The 7,844-nt window shown below is 41.0% G+C and overlaps 1 pseudogene; it reads right to left on the bottom strand.

Annotated features, from left to right (window-relative positions):
- On the bottom strand, positions 1 to 7,734 carry LOC148145081 (uncharacterized; annotated as a pseudogene).
- Positions 7,735 to 7,844: the final 110 nt, after the last annotated feature.

The following is a 7,844-nucleotide window of genomic DNA, read 5'->3' on the forward strand; positions in this document are numbered from 1 at the left end:
CTAATGCTTAACTTTAGTATCAGTTGCCATTTCAGATTCTGGTGGATTCTCTGTTGTTGGAGTTACTATGTTGTTTTCTGGAAGCTGGCTTTGAACCAGGGCATTGCCCCTGTTAGCTGAGTAACTTGATGCCTCACCACTCCATGATGATGACTTCTTTTGAAACTGCAAATCTGCATATATGACTCCATTTTCATTGTCCTTGGAATGGACAGTTCCTGTGTTCTGTATTTTTCCTGACCTGCTTTGACTGCGCTTTATATTTGAATATACAATGTTGTCTTCTGCTCCTACCATTTGCTGAAACAAAAACACAAAGTTTGAATTGACTTTTGATTAATGGTGATTTTTGTTGCTATGAAGGGAAATCTATTTTTCAGATTATTGTAAATTAATTGACAAAACTGTTGCAAAGTTTTATAAGTTATCAAATGCTCAAACAACCAACTCAGTCTGATAAGTTCATCCACACAAACCTGTTCACATTGGTCTTCATTTCACCTCAGAATTGTATTTAATTAGTCCTTTCTACCGTGTGCGCTTATCCAGCTTACATGTGAGGTACCAGTTAGACAGTTTTGCAGACAGTCTAGATGACAGCTTATATTTACAAAGGGATATATTGACAGACTAACTGAATGGGCAAAATTATGGCTGATGGAATTCAATATAACCAAGTGTGAGGTTATCCATTTTGGAGTAAAAAAAGGATTGATCAAGATACTTTCTGGGTGATATGAAGTTAAATACAGTGAATGACAAAAGAAAGTTGGGAGTTGAAATACATAGACCCTTAAAATGTCAAGAACAGGTGCAGAACATAATCAAGGAAGGTGATAAAATGCTGACCTTTATAGCTAGGAGCACTGGAGTATAAGGATGCATTGGTCATGCTGCAGTTATACAAAACCCTGGTTAGATCCCATTTGGGGTACTATGAGCAGATCTGGGTACCACACATTCGGAAGGATATATTGGCCTTGCAAGGGACACAGCGTAGGTTTACATGAACATTACCTAGACTTCAGAGGTTAGGTTATGAAACTTAGAATGTTCAAAGTTTCACCAAACTAAGAGCTAGTTCAGTCAGTAGCATGGATACATTGAAGGAGAATCTCAAGAAAGACCAAAGACAAAAGAGTGAGAAGTTTCTGTTGTTCGGGTTAGTTGGAGATGGTGGGGGGGATGTTGGTGTTGAATGTCCAGCAGGGACCAGGTGTTCTGATTGGTCCGTGTCTGTGCTGAAGGTGCATTATTGTTAATTTATGATTATTATTCAAAATATTCAAACTTGATCTCCTTACCTGATTCTCAAAAGCATTATCTGTTCCAGCACCTACACCACCTTTACCTGGAAAATTACAATAAGGATGATGGATATTCGTAAAAAGGCGACACTGATGACATGTTGCAGCCTGACATTGATTTGTTCTCTTCTTCTTCTTAAATTCTGTGCGTGAAAGCATTAGGCATTACCCATCATCCAATGGGTAGGGCAAGAATAAACTGCCTGAATACACTCTGAGCTGGAATGGGGATCGAACCCCATGCTGTTGGCACTAATTGAGCCAGGGATTGATTCAATCTGATCGTGCTAACAGTTTCCCCCCTACCGCAACCCACCCCCGTGCCATCCAGTGAGTCTTAGTTGCTGTGGAGATGGATCACAATGATAGCGGCTCCAATTTCTTTCCATTACCTTACTCAATAAGAATCTCTGGATCAGTGGTGCTGGAAGAGCACAGCAATTCAGGCAGCATCCGACGAGCAGCTTTCCAGCATCTGCAGTCATTGTTTTTACCTCAATAAGAGTCTCCCCCAATGTTAGCGCCTACCGGTAAAGTTGAAAGGGTTTACAACGGATACTTAACCTGTTTAGCTGCTGTGTTATGAACACACTTCCCTTCCATCAAGTCCTGGAGTGGAACTGGAAACCAGAATTTCTGGTGAAGGGCATGGATGTTATTATTGTACTACACGACCTCCAATTCATAGCCACACAAAGTCAAGTAATATTTTATATTTTGTTACGAAGGGATAAAAAATAGGGAAGCTGTGAATACATAGTGGCCATGCTGCTTGTAGTGTTGGTATCCTCAAAAGACCTACTTATCCTTGGGTTCACTCCACTGGACCCAAGTCGGATGGACATTGTTTTATGAGGAGGTTTCATATAAGCCTATATTCTCTGGTGTTTAGAAGATTGAGAGGTAACCTCATTGAAATGTATAAAATTCTTAAGGGCCTTTGAATCATAGAATCCCTGCTGTGTGGAAGCAGGGCATTTGGCCCATCAATCCTTACCAACTCTCCAACCCACCCAGACCCACCACCCCTACCCTAACCCTGTAACCCGGCATTTCCCGTGGCTTTTTAACATAGCCTGCACATCTCAGGACACTATGGACAATTTAGCATGGCCCGGCCACCTAACCTGCACATCTTTGGACTGTGGTAGAAAACTGGAGCACCCTGAGGAAACCCACACAGACATGGGGAGAATGTGCAAACTCCACATAGGCAGTTGAGCAAGACAGGAAGCGAATCTAGGTCCCTGCTGCTCTGAGGCAGCAGTGCTGACCACTGAGTCACTGATTGCTGCACTTCCTGTATTGCAGGAGTGAGGAAACTTTAACAAGCAATGGCTGTAAATGCTTTAGACGCCCTGTAATTTTACTGAGTCACTTCCATTTTAGATAAAGTCTTTGACACCCTTGTTATGGACCAGACCAAATCCCCTTTATACACTTTAAGAAGGTAGTCTAGACCCTAAAGCTTATTTTATTTTAAAGGTGGATGTAAAGTGCCATATTGCAGATGCAATTTAACTGGTCAAATTACTTGATATTGAGCAAAACACAATTTATTTTAACACTATAGTTAAAACACTCCTTAGTTCTGAACTTCCTTCTTTTTTTGCTGTGATATTGATCATCACAAATTACAAACAGAAGTCTCAGATTTCCATGTACAAGAAACTGACTGTATCAGAATCAACACATAGTTAAAACACAAATGAAAGAAATGTAGAATAACTTAACTATTGCTGAAAATGTGTTGCTGGAAAAGCACAGCATGTCAGGCAGCATTCAAGGAGCAGGAGAATTGACGTTTCGGGCATGAGTCCTTCTTCAGGAATGATTCCTGAAGAAGGGCTCATGCCCGAAACGTCAATTCTCTTGCTCCTTGAATGCTGCCTGACATGCTACGCTTTTCCAGCAACACATTTTCAGCTCTGATCTCCAGCATCTGCAGTCCTCACTTTCTCCTAACTTAACTATTGGAAAACAGTACCAATTACTAATTAACTGTTTCAATATAGTAACACCCTATATACATACCATGGGCAAAAAAGCAAATTCAGACACAGGTTCGCACATGCAGTTCTCCAATCAAGGAGGAGAAAAAGCATCCAGAGGAAATTCAGAGAAAGTAGCAGCTAGGAGACATTCACTGAAGTTTCAAACTCTTTTGAGACCCCAATGGCTTCTGTTTAAAACTAAATCTAAAAACAACACTGGAAACCTGGTCTGTGAGACCTGGCCCCAACCAGAATGCTTCCATTGTTACAACTTTACAAAAAAAAACCCAGAGCCTCTCAAATTGTTTACAATCTCAGAGACAGATAAACACGTCTGCCTTACAACCTCTCTTCAAAAAAACTAGGACAAAATAACCTTTTAAAGTGACAGCATATCACACTTTCTCCTGACATCCTTCCTAGTGGGCGGCACGGTGGCACAGTGGTTAGCACTGCTGCCTCACAGCGCCAGAGACCCGGGTTCAGTTCCCGCCTCAGGCGACTGACTGTGTGGAGTTTGCACATTCTCCCCGTGTCTGCGTGGGTTTCCTCCGGGTGCTCCGGTTTCCTCCCACAATCCAAAAATGTGCAGGTTAGGTGAATTGGCCATGCTAAATTGCCCGTAGTGTTAGATGCAGGGGTAAACGTAGGGGTATGGGTATGGGTGGGTGCGCTTCGGCGGGTCGGTGTGGACTGGTTGGGCCGAAGGGCCTGTTTCCACACTGTAAGTAATCTAATCTAATCTAATCTAATGAGGACACGAGAGGGAAGTCAGAATTTCTTCTGCTAAAAATAACTATTTCAACTATTGAAGACTCAGTCAATTCTTACTTTTCTGTGTTTTACTTTTACTAATGTTTTACTTTTCTGGGATTACGGGGATTTCTGCAAACTTTATCCATGCTTTTGGGACATTTTCTAATCTTATCATATTTACGAAGTGACCATGTTCGGATTGATTGAAAGACCAGATTGAGTAAATTTGGCAAGTTGCAATTTTTCAGACTGACTGAAGGAATACAACTGGCAAGTAGTTTGCTAGAAATTTATATTTTGACAAATCAGCAATTATATTGTTTGTTTACAATATAAATTACCACTGGTGCTGATTTGTGCCACATAACTGGAGTTCTCCCCTGGTCTGTGAGTGACTGACACATGAACAATTTCACTGGATTTGAGGCTATGCAGTAATATTGATGTTGTTGCTGTGTAAAGGAGTGACAATGCAGATCCAGTTTACTGGTGTTGGAGATCTTTGAATCTTCAGACAGGGTCCATTCATACCATGTGTACTGAATGGAGAGGGATCCCGAGACAGATTCACAGGATATTGACACCGAGCTCCCAAAACATGAAGCATTTGGTGGAGACGATAAAAATCTAAGTATAGGAACAGATACAGGTTCTGGGGAAAACAAACAGACATTCAGTTACTGCCTGAGCAGCATTCACTTTCCTATTTCCAACATTTCGACATCTCATCCAGAGCCTGTACGCTGGAATATCCTCAACACATCTATCTCTCCATCCTCCCAGTAAAGTGCATTCCCATCTCTCCAATGACATCTGATCATACGAAGAATCTAAATTAGGACAAATGTAATGATAATGAACATATGTCAATGTGGAAATCAGAGCCAATATTTTCTTACAGTAGCAGATAGCCAGATTCCAAGGCTTTGGATGGCTAAATGGAAAGTTATTGGAGAGAATGTTACATAAACATGGAATAAAATAAAAAAATAAATAGGCAAATGTCTGGTACAAATTTCATGGCCTTAAACAGGGAGTTTAAATGTGCTTCATCCCATTTGACTGTGACTGAAATGACATTTTAACTCAAGTTCAGAGGGAGATAGGAATTTACTTTTCTGGGATTCTGAAATCTCAAAATGCTGCGTAAATGGATGCTGTGTCAGATCTACTTCAAAGTCTCCAGCTTTAAGCCATATGCTGGTTGAGTTTCCTGTTTTTACTGAATTAAATTCCACTCGAAGGGCTGGACTAATACCAACAAAGAGGTTGGTGGCAGAAAATCTACTCAAAACCTATTATTACTCATCCCAGAGCCCCATCCCTCTCTCTCTGCACTGACAGCATGTCCCAGACAGGAACCTGGCTCTTCCCCTTCAGGGGACTTGCTCAGGTCCGAGTGGTGTCCACTGCTGCTGAGGTACCAAAAGTCAAAGTCCCCATTCACTTCCCTCTGTACTCAGTGTTAAATGACTGTAGGTAGCCATTGAGAATGGAGATGTAAATTCTCACAATGTTTTAGCTGGTGGTGGGCAACGAAGATAAGAACGACACCAGTCCATTTAATCAAATCTGATGTTTTTAGATAACTTGTCTTGACCACAAAGTTCCAATTCTTTTTACAAAGCATTCTGATCTCTGCCTTCTCACTGCAAAACCCTTTCACTGCCGCGGGGCATCAGGATACTGGAACTGTCATGTTCTCTCACAGATAAAACATTGATCTTACATCTCAATGGAGAATAATCAATGATATCACTGAGAAATGTACCGTCAGATATTTGTAGCTCTACAGCAGACACTGAAATGAGGCCGGATTGGTCAATACCACAGCTGTACCATCCTGCATCTTCAGAGCGAAGATCCTCCATAGTATTTTTTGTCTTGTTCTCTGTGATTTACGTTTTTCCTCATTGTCCATGATGTCCATGATTTTACTAAAACAGAGCACTGGCGACTTCAAAATTTCACGTACAATTGTGACCCTTTGCCATAGTGACAATCTATTGTGATCGCTCTTCCCAAAACTCCTGTTACTTTATATTTTGCCAGCAGTGCACTTAACCTGAAAAGACAATGAATTAATTAAACAGAAAATAGCTTCTCAATACAATCTGATACATTTACGATGAATTGCACTGAGTACTGAGGAATCTCTCCATTGCATCATCTCAGACAGTTTATGATGAAATCCATTTCTTGTACATCCAATTGTACCAGGGACACCAGCATTGTCTGAGAAATGTGACATTCAGTGTGCACTCAGTTGAAGAGTGGCTTCGTAGCAACATTCAATCCTGTCCAGCAACAGGACTTTTATAAAATAGGCTCAAAATGAGGATTTTTGCAGGATTTTCAGTTGGTCATTCAACACAGTTTCAGGGTCACTGAAGAGGAGTTTAAAACATCACAAACAGATACTGAAGTTCACTGAATTTTGAAAGAGACAGTGAGTAGACTCCATCTTCAAGTTGCTGATTTTCAGTAATGCAGATTTGCAAATAAGGTAAAAGAACTGCTTGGCTTCTGCAGAGGTGAATTTGAGTGAGGATCACGGGCAGTTGTATATGGCTAGGCTGTGTTGGATATGGCCATCAGTGATCTGGAGTCTCTGTGAAGCACCCAGTAGGCTGAGATCTTCGTGGATAACACATACAGTGATGTTATCACACCACAGGTAAAGAATGCACTGACAGAAAGGGAATGGGAGACCGCCCACACAGAGTGAAAACACTAGGCTGGGAGCGCAGGAATACACTGAGGCTGACTTCCTTTCTAATAGGTTTTCCCTTTTGTATACAGCTGGGGGAGGTGTGTTCTCAGGTGAATGCAACGATAGCTAGGTCCATAACACCAGGAGCTGCTCAGCTTCTTGATTGTAGGCAGAGAGGGATTTAGACTCTTGAGGCATTGGATCCAATTCTGGAGAAGATGGAATCTGTACACTTGGACAGGTCATGAAAGAGCAGGGGCATACTCTGCAAGGGGCATTTGCTAGTTCTATGGGGAGAGGTTAAACTAGAGTGGCAGTGTCTCATGACCATGGATTATAAATTCATGTCAAATAATATATCAAACTTTATTTCCAATATTTATTTTTTGAAAGAGAACTGAGCAAGCCAAAATTATTGCAAATGTTAACTCAGTGAGTAGTGGAGAGAGATCATGAAAAATAGTACCTAACAGTGTATCATGGAAGCTTCCAAAGGATTGACTGAATGGGAGAAATACACAAAGAGAAACATGCTTATCTTGGAGTTATCTCTGACTGTGATCATGATGGGAGAAAAGTCAGCTGTTTGGGTGAGAGATCATTTTTTGGTCTTTCCCTTTCAGTCAAACACATAGACAGAAGTTAAAAGTGCACTTCAATTCTGGTCTCTCCCTCTCTCTGTCTCTCTGTCTGTCTCTCTCTGTGTCAATGACATTGTGTCTTAAATTGAAGTTAAAAAGTCCCTGCATTGTTGGTAAAAAAAAGTGGGTAGCACTCCTACTAATTCAGAGTGCTACCAGCCAGCCAGCCTCTGTCAAAAGGAATTCGGACAAAAGAGTTTTGACCAACCTGGAATGCCAAGAATTTCAATCAACTGTTCAGTTCTACAAGCAACACTCAATATTATGGCTGCAATGTTTTACCTTCCACTCTTTATAAACAACTCAGAGGTCGAACCACACATCTTTAATGAACTTTTATTCTTTTTGTTGGGCACACTTCACATTCTCCATCTCTGAGTATGTGTGTTGTATTATTAATATTTCTTGTGATTATTAACTCACGAGCCTATTC

This window comes from Chiloscyllium plagiosum, unplaced genomic scaffold, assembly GCF_037043375.1.
Source record: "Chiloscyllium plagiosum isolate Xiang-an unplaced genomic scaffold, Cpla_swu_hap1 HiC_scaffold_26, whole genome shotgun sequence".
In the NCBI taxonomy this organism is placed as follows: domain Eukaryota; kingdom Metazoa; phylum Chordata; class Chondrichthyes; order Orectolobiformes; family Hemiscylliidae; genus Chiloscyllium; species Chiloscyllium plagiosum.